The sequence below is a fragment of the Setaria viridis genome, chromosome 3, assembly GCF_005286985.2.
Source record: "Setaria viridis chromosome 3, Setaria_viridis_v4.0, whole genome shotgun sequence".
In the NCBI taxonomy this organism is placed as follows: Eukaryota; Viridiplantae; Streptophyta; class Magnoliopsida; order Poales; family Poaceae; genus Setaria; species Setaria viridis.
Genome location: NC_048265.2, coordinates 11328266 through 11337878, shown reverse-complemented (window position 1 = coordinate 11337878; position 9613 = coordinate 11328266). Strand labels below are relative to the sequence as shown.

General features: G+C 50.7%; 1 long non-coding RNA gene across 1 annotated transcript; it reads left to right on the top strand.

Annotated features, from left to right (window-relative positions):
- Window positions 1–5235: 5235 nt before the first annotated feature.
- Window positions 5236–7790, top strand: LOC117847542 (uncharacterized). The gene is made up of 2 exons (XR_004638661.2): window positions 5236–5805; window positions 7508–7790. It is a non-coding gene; the product is annotated as an uncharacterized lncRNA (long non-coding RNA).
- The last annotated feature ends 1823 nt before the right edge of the window (window positions 7791–9613 follow it).

Below are 9613 nucleotides of genomic sequence, written 5' to 3'. Positions count from 1 at the left end.
TGCATATCCAGCAAAAGCAACAAGCACATCACCTTCATTGCCACTTTTAACAGCAACTGAAGCATTACCTTCATCTCCAGTTTTACCTTTAGGCTTAAATGTGCCATTTTGCATTTCCTTAATTTTCAATTTATAATACTCAGATATATAATGAGTGGTTTTCTTGCAGTAATTGCAGAACTTTTTGCCTTTGCCTCTAAACTGTGAATGACCCCTATAGCCATTTGAACTGTTACCTCTAGATCCACTAGAGGATCTTCTCTCCATAATCCTACCACGAACAAACAAGCCGTCTGCTTGTGATTTTGAACTTTAAGCAGATACCATTTGTTTCATCTTTTCTTTAGCTTGCAAGGCTCCATAAACTTCATTAAAAGTGAGAGTATCACGACTATATAATATTGGATCTCTAAAGTTCGAATATGAACTAGGCAGGGAACACAAAAGGATTAGATCCAAATCCTCTTCATCGTACTTTACCTCTATTGACTCAAGATCAACAACGATCTCTTTAAATTCAGAAAGATGATCCAACACCTTTCCTCCATCTTGCAACTTATGCAAAAATAACTTTTGCTTAAGGTGCATCTTACTAATGGGATCCTTTGTCATGTATAGTTGCTCCAACTTTAACCAAAGTGCAGTAGTCGTCGTCTCCTTTAACACTTCCTGCAAAATACTATTTGACAAATGCACGTGAATTTGAGACAAGGCCTTACGATCTTTTCTCTTTTCCTCGTCAGACCAATCAGTGGCATTCTTCCCACCAAAATGCTCCAGCGCATCATCTAGATCAGTATGCGCTAGAATCGTTTGCATCTTAACTTGCCATAGAGAAAAACTGGTGTCTCGATCCAAAAATGGAAGATCATACTTCAAGGATGCCATGTTGAAGAAACCTAGCAATGAACTTAGCTCTAATACCACTTGTTAGAAATTAACTGGCGAAACAAGTATGATTACAACAACAAGAGACACAAATTTATGTGGAAACTCCTTTGGAAGCAAGACACGGATACACAAAAATGATCTTCACTGTTGAATATATCTGGAGGTCTACAAATGTTAGGGATTTATAATGAGTGGTTAACTCAACCCAAACGGATTACAAGAGGAATAGAAACGCAGAATGACTCTGCTAATTGTGTTACCCTCTATCGTATGACATTCAATTGGTTTATATAGGCCGGAGCATGTAGTCAATTCAAACAATAAATGGCTGAAAAAACTCATGCATGCAACATATAAACATGCATGCAAGCATGCTACCACAAAATGCATCCCAAATTAGATGTCTAATGGTTGGTGTATACAGAAACCTTTAAAAATTCGGAGTATATTCCAACAGGCAGTAGCTCGCACCGCCGTCGCCGGGGAACCCGCCGCTTCACTACCGCCGCTCGGGTCCGGCCGCGGGCGTGCTCGGCGCGCTTCGCGCGTTCCTGGACGCCCTCGTCCGGTACGTGGTTGACGCATGAACTGATGACACGTTTTTTTTAATGAACAGGATGAACTGATGACACGTTGCTGGCACGCTGGCGGTGCGCAGGAGGTAGGCACGTGCGACGCGCGTGGCAGGAGCTTCCTTAGCGTTAGGTTTGTAACGTACTGTTACGGTAGTGGTGTTGCAAGTGGTATCCTTGTAATAAGATCAGCTACTGCTCCTAGTCAGTTTCGTCTTTCGTGACAGCGTGCATATATATACTCGAACTCCTAGTTTAATTTGCCGGGCAGTCAGGAACTCGTGAATGTTTCCCGTGTTCATAACCGACCACGATTAGCTTCGATTTCGACCATTTATTTGGATCAGACAGGATTATTCAGTTGCAACCATTTTCGCTCCGGAAATGCTGCCGTTAAATTTATGTGCACACAGTGTGACAAGTGACAACTCGCACATAGCGTATGCAGATATGCTTTGTGTTGCAGGATGCAGCTGTGCCGTCTCATGCGCGCTTCACCGCGTGCGCCTCTATGGGCGCCGGTTCACGACGGCGTCCAGCATTGTTGCAATATATTTGCAGGTAACTTTCCGAGGACTGGAGCCTAAACATGTTCACTGGCTAGCACTCCATTCATTTGTATAACGTATTTGTTTTTTTTAAAAAAATCTGGCAACGAATTAGCCACCGCTTATAACCATGAGTCATCACCATGTCCATCAAGGTCAGCAGTGCCCAGTGCCTTGTCGCCTGGGAAACAGCATGTCAACCGAAGGAGCAAGGGGGACTCGGTCTCAAAAATCTCCCCCTACAAAACAGGAGCCTCTACTCAAACATATTCACAGGTTGCATCACCCTGCCGGCTCCTCCTGGGCTCTATGGGTGCGTGAGCATGTGAATATCAGCAATCTGCAAGGGGATGTCCTGGGATCACACTGGCGTGATTTGGATGCCTTACTACCGATCTACCGGGCTCTCACCTGCTCTGTAGTCTCAGACGGAGCGTCCACAAGTTTCTAGCTCGATCGCTGGCTGCCCGGTGGACGGCCGTGTGACCTGTTCCCCCTCCTCCTTTCCCACGCCACCAACACCCAGCTCTCTGTCAAACAAGTGCTGGCTGACGGCTTGCAGATACACCTCGCCCCGCGCTTGTCCTGTCGGGCCGTTGAGGAGCTCTCTGAATTGGAGCCACTGTTGGAACAGGTTGTGCTCCGGGAAGGAGCAGACCTCCGGTCATCCCCCCTGGCCAGAGACACTTCGTACCTCCGGGCGCGAGATGTCTATGGCAAGCTAGTGCAAACTGCTGGATCACCTGCCCCGCCATTCGTCAAGTTCGTCTGGGTGAACCGAGCTCCGCCGAGGGTACAGTTCTTCGTTTGGCTGTTAGTGCAGGAACGAATTCACTGTCACGCCAATCTGCAGAAAAAGAAGATTCTGACGGAAGCATCATGCGAGCTATGCGGCCTGGAGGAAACCTGCGACCATATCATCTTCCAGTGTTCCTTCGCGGCAAACATCTGGAGCTCCTTGGGGATGAATACTAGCGCCTCCTCCGTTAAAAGCTTATGGACTGTACCCCGTCCGGCAATAGCGCTGACAAAACACTACTCCACCTTTCTGATTCTTCTATGCTGGAGCCTGTGGAAACACCAAAATGATGTCATCTTCCAGCGAGCTCCTGCCTCGCAGCAACGTTTCTGGATGGCCTGCCGCGAGGAAGCCCGTCTATGGAGGGAGCGCTTCAAGCCCAGCGACCGAGCGACAGCAGATGCCTGGTGTTCTGTTTTTAGCTCAATGTAACATGCCCCTGTAATGTGCTTTGCTTTACTGCTCCTCCCCCCCCCCTCGTTTTATGCTGAACCTCACATGTATGATGTTTGGCCTCCAAAAGGCCGATGAAAAACTTTAATGAATCAGGTGGGGTGCTTCCCCCCCATTGATCGTCAAAAAAAAATGCTCAAACAAACAATGAATTTCTTATCTAGAAGTCCAGAAAAACTAAGTTTATATGAAAAACTGCAAAACTTAGTTTTATGAGTTTTTTATAACTTTTTAAGCTCAGAAAGCTAAACACATTTTCTAAAAACTAGTGTTGGCTTTTCAGAATCAAAAAATCAGTAAACAGTTTTTTGAAAGGGCTGTCTACGTCTAACTCGAGTGTTTCAAGGGGTCACGACACTTGATTTTTTTTGCCGTTTCTCCCTCTCTTGCGCCTTATCTTTTTACGGGAGGCCAGACATTAACTTGCCTTATCTGTTCACGGGAGGTTTGACGAGTTTCTTCCCGAGGCCTGAGCGATGCGAGCCCCCGCCGCCCCGCCTCCCTTTCCGGCTCCGGTGGTACCCTCGCCGCCACCCTCCACCGTGGCCAAAAAAACTTCTCCGGTGTTTCTCCTCCCGATGTCATCTTCATCATGTTCATCCGAGTTCCCCTCGCCGCTGACCGCCCGCCCGGCTCCAGGGGTGCAACGCCGCTTCCTTCACCGTCCCCGACCGCTACTGACCGAAAGATTGAAGCTCGACGCCTCCGCCTTCGCTCCCCCACCGTCTCGACCGCCACCACCGCCAGCCGGCAAGCCTCCCCAAGCATCCTTCTAGGTTCGGATGCCACAGCTAACCCGAACCCCCGACCCTTAAACCCAAATCCCGAAACCCAACACTAATGTCTCGTCGGCACAATTGCCGGAGGGGGAGAGAAGCAGAGCCGTGGCGTTCATCGATTGGCTGAAAAATCAAGTGCAGGAGCTCCTCAAAATACTCAAGTGTGATGTAGCCTTCTCTTTTGAAAAGCTTAAAAGTTGCAGCTCGAACAAACAGATCATGTTCGTTGCTGGAAAAGTCACACGCTCCTACGATAATGGTACAAGTTTAGGAGCCGTCATCCGCACATCGATCTGAGGACTGAAGACGAATGTGACAGGAAAACCCAAGTATTCCTCTCCATGCTTAAACTATCCCCTTTACGAAAGGACATGCTCCAACTATTGGTTTTTGGCCTAAGCTTGCAAAGTCATCGTGCCGTCTGAACTGAATAAAATGTTTTTGTGCTGTTCAGCTGCGTGGAAGTTGACATGTCACTTGATTACTATTACCGTTACATCAAGACTGGCATCAGGCACAGGATTGGAGGAGGTCATCAAGGTTCAAGAGCGAGACGACCAAGCCCTGTTCTTCGCCGTCCCTAGTGTCACCTGGACGAGAGACCTGAGGACGGCGGCGCAAGCCCAAGGTGTCAATTCAAACACCGTTTGGCTGCTGGGTGCTGGCTGCCGCAGAGACCGAGCTGCCGAAATTCAAAGGAAAGCAACAGGCGAGATCTTTGACTATCTCTCTGGATTCGCGACACTTTCCCGTTTCTTGAGACACGAACGATTAAAGCCGCTGCCGGCAGCAGGCGCCCAGGCGGAGGCGGGGCGGGCCAGGCAGAGACAGCGGAGAGGAGGGAGAGAACCAAAGCCACCACTGGCAGCGCAGACAGTCAGGCAGACCCCGTGCATGCATGCCTGCCTCAAAGACAGGCAAACCGGAAAGAGGAGCTTCTTTCGCTTACATGTGGTCCTCAGATGGACCCAGGGTGGGCCAACGGGCAGGAACGGTCGTGGCCATGCTTGTGAGCTGTTGACTACGCAGGCAATTTTAAGAAATTTCACTGATGGAATGGGATGCTTATGAGCCGCAAATCAATCAACAACGCAAAAAAAAAAACCCTGAGCTGAGAAATCTCAGGACAGCGAAAATTCTCTTATCTCTGGCAGGTGGTCCACATGCTGGGGTAGTGGGGTGGGTCCCGGCGGGGTTCTTCCATCTTGTTAACTTGACAATAGTGTGCTTAGCAGCAGTGCAGTCACTTGATAAGACTGACAGCCGGTCCATCCAATTCCAATCCAGCGTAGTCCAACACTCGCAGTCGCAGACAAAGGAGAGAGAGACCAGAGCTGAGCTGAGCTGCAGCTGCTAGCTGTGTGCTGTGGCACTGGCAGCAGCGACGAGCAGGAGACGACCGCGCTACGCGGGCCGGAGAGAAAAAATGCAGAAATAATAGCTGACAGCCATTGCTCCCTTCCGTTCCTTTGGCTCCTTGTACACAAAGCTACCCTACAACGCAGGACAGCCTCCTCGCTCTCCCCCCGTCCGTCTCTTTTCTCTGCTTCCTCCTCTTGAAGGCGCACACATTTTCTTCTGCCGTGCTCTGCTTCCAACTTGCTCGCTCCTCCCGTCCTCCGCTTCTCCTCGCTCGCAAGCCCAGTGCTACTGCCGCGACAGGGAGAAACGGCAATGGCAACGGCGCAGGCGGCCGCTGGAGGCGAGGCCACCGAGCTGCCCCCGGACATCCATGGCCTCGGCGAGAGCAGGATGAGCAGCAGGTCAGTCCACAAACGTTGCATTACTTCCCCCTTGCTCGCGCTGCTTCCGTTATGCTGTTCCTATTCGCTTATTGGTCGTAGCGTAATCCGTAATGGGAGAAAAGGTGAGGTTGCTTGTGAGATTCTTTAGAAAACGGCAAAGGTTTGCAGTTGCATGTAGTATTGCAGATTTGTAGTGGAATCCATTGCATCTTTTTGTGATAATGTGGCATGCACTAGAGTCAGATACCTTTCCTGCATTGCGTCAACACATTCACAAGTTAGGAGGTGCATGACTAGAGTAGCTAGCTCCTTTGTTGTTTAGAAAAATGCTAAGCGAGTAAAATATCTTCGTGTAGCGATGGTGCATTAGCCGATTTGACCTCCTCTGATTAGTTACCGAATAAACATATTTGATCACTCCAGTTTTGGAGGTAGATTTTGCTGTAGACTGCAAAGGCATTCATGACAGCAACCTTTTGGTGATTCGTGGTTTCGTAGTGCAGTACTCCTATTTTGTTACTAGCACTTTTTGTGGTTTGTGTTTGACAACGGGAATAGTTGAGTTGTAGTGTTTTAGTATGCTAGTGATTGTGAGTTTCACCGCTTAATTTCATCTCAAATCCAGAGGTTATGCAATTGCAGGCCATAAACTCTGTTTGTGCATCTTTTCTTCTTTTTAGTTAACGGAGTGTCTGCATCCTAACATTGCCCAAGTTTTCTTTTCTGAGATGAACATTACACGAGAGCAGGAGTAGAGCACTGCTCGCTACTGTTGCGCTATGCGGGTCTCGCATTGATTTCTCCCTGATGTACAGTGTCCCTAAATCCATTCAATTGTGTGCATGAGTGACCGAACGCCAAAGATTTGCGTGGGCCATTCGATTTCGGCCTTGATGGCAACCAATTGCCTTTGCCTTTTCCCTTTGCACGATCTGCATGTCCTATATATGGGCCTTCCTGCTTGGTCCTTTGCCGTGCAATCAATATTCGCAATCATATCGCAGCAAAGGCAAGTCCAGTGGTACTGCACCTGCACTGCTGCTGCTCGCTTCACTACATTACGTTTGACCACCTTTTGAAACCTCAAGTTTCGTTTGCATTTTTCAGTCGAGAAAATAGCATGGTTTCCGGTTTCCATTACTATGTCGTTTGACGTTAGTGTGTGCGCGCGCTGTGGATAGACTTTAGCCCTCTCATATCATATCGGATGTTCGAATACTAATTAGAAAGACCAAACATAAGCTAATTATAAAACTAATTGCAGAACCCCTAGGCTAAATCGCGAGATGAATCTATAAGCCTAATTAATCCATCATTAGTGAATGGTCACTGTAGCATCACATTGTCAAATCATGGACTAATTAGGCTTAATAGATTCGTCTCGCGATTTAAAGGTTGTGTTATTAGTTTTGTAATTAGTCTAGGTTTAATACTCCACATTAGTGTCCAAATATTCGATGTGAGGGACTAAAATTTAGCCTAGGACGTTTCCAGTGTCGCCCCTTTCGTGTCCATGGTGCACTGTTGCATGACTGCAACGGCCGTTCAGAATTCTTGCATACGCATTGTACCATAAAGGCCCAGCGTTAGATTGGCAGCTATGACAATGCTGAAAAAACACTGCCGTTGTCATCGATACACAACACACGATGTTTGCTGCAGTCACCGGTTTCTTTCTTGTCTAATCTCGGTTTGTGTGTGTGTGTCCCCTGAATTCCAGGTTGCAATTCCATGGTGATCTCTGACAGATCATCCAAGGCATCCGCCCCATCGCGCCGCAAGTCCTGGACTTCCCATTCGGCTTGAGCGCCTGGGTGGAGGTGGAGGTGGAGGTGGAGCCGTGGAGGTGGACGGACGAGGATGCCATGGTCACTGGAGCTGCTAGCGAGCAGGGAATGAAGCCGTACGGTCCGGGAGCTGTATACATAAAATTTTTTCGTGTAGCATTGGAAACCGATTAACAAGGATTCATTATAAACTAGCCATTGATCGAGGTTATGGTATGATCCGCACCTCTGCCTTTGCTGCATTGCATATCTGCACGGGCACGGCTCCGCATTCACTCGTGCCCACCAACACGACACACCAGCCGCGGCGCGTCCCGCGCCGGCCGGGCACGGCAGGGCCGGCGCTCTGGTCGCGCTGACTCGCCGGGACGAGGGGAGCTGTGATCAGCATGCGCGCGGCTGCTTGCGCAGGCGCCCTGCCGGTTCCCGTGGCCTGCGGGGTGGGGGGCGTTGGCGGCACGCGGCGTGGTGGCGCCCGTGCCACTGCTGCATGGCGAGCTGCTGGACCCTGGGCGTGGAATCATGCGGCGTGCGCTTCGAGCGATGCGCCGCGCGGCGCGGCCGGGGATTGGCCCCCGCCCCGTGCCCTCGCCCGTGGCAGTCGTGTGGGGGCGGGCGGCGCGCCGCGGCCCGGCCCGGGAGCCGGATTCAGTGACTTACCTTCGGCAAGTCACGGCGTAACTGGCGGTCCTGTATCCGACGTCCAAACGCGATCTAACGGAAGGCAAGGGATTTAGCGCACGCTGCACGGGGAATCGGGGGACACGGGCGCGCCGACTCCTCTCTGCCGCGCAGCGCCGCCCTGAAGGAGGTGGTGGTCCGCGCCGGCGCCGTCGTCTGCGCCGCCCCGGAGGAGAGGAAGACTGGGACCTGCCCCGACGTTGCGGAGGAGAGGGAGGGACGCCGTCGGTGCCACCAAGCACCAGGAGCTGGACGGCTTCGTTCAGCAGCTCTGCGCAGTCCTCGCATGACTAGCGCCGCCGCCCCAATCAATCGCCACCAATTAACATTTCAGACCAAGCACTAATAAAATCGATGTTTCATGGCCTCATCTTCGATAAATTTTGATATTTGACATTCAATAAGTACACCTTATTAGATTTGACATTCCATTCGCATCCTTTTCAATATTCGACGTTCCGCACGCAAATTGTTTCGATCAAAGAGTTTCTCTTACCTTTTCCTCAATTTCCATCATTTCTTTTCCTTTACCCTTTTTCAGCGCTAGTGAATGGACAACAATGCCCCTACTTTCTAACGCTTTGCAATGCCACCCGTTCTTCTTCCCCTGGCTCTCCTCCAACTTTCACAAACTCAATCATGGTCCATGGAGATGGAGCAATGGAGCTCACCCATGACCTTCATCCGCGACGCAGCTGCCTCCACCTGCAGCCTACGCTGCATGCCCGACGCCGCCTCCGCCGGTCCGCCCGCCCGCCGCACGGCCGCCTGTCCTGCCCATGCCCCAAGACCGCCTCCGCCCACTTCCTGCGCCCGCACGCCACCAGCGCAGGCAGCATCGGTGGCCTGCTGTCTGCGCCCGCATGCCGCCGGAGCAGGCTCTCAAGGAGCGGCGGCGCAGTCGGAATGCGGCAAGGGCCCATGTAGTGTGCGGTCGGAATCCAAACTGCAGCTCAGGTGGGACGTGGGTGGAGCAAGGGCAAGCTTGCCGAGGCGCATGGGAAACGGCCAGCAAGCTGCTGGGCGGCAGGATCCCTCTCTTTCGAATTCATGGCGGGTGATACCTGCTGCTGCTGCTGCTTGCTTTTGGCCGCGGCCACGGGGATGTACGAGCCGGCGGCGACCATCGAGAGACGAAACAATAGTCAACAGAGATGCACGGGAGAGAAGATGATAAGGTTAGGGGGCATTATTGTCCATTAACTAGGGCTGAAAAGAGAAAAGAAAAGGAAAAGATGAAAATTGAGGAAAAGGTGATTCGCGTACGGAGTGTCAGATATTGAAAAGTATGCGAATTGGATCTCAAATCCGCGCGTATTGAGTGTTAAATATCGAAATTTCTCCTCCTCTTCTCCTAT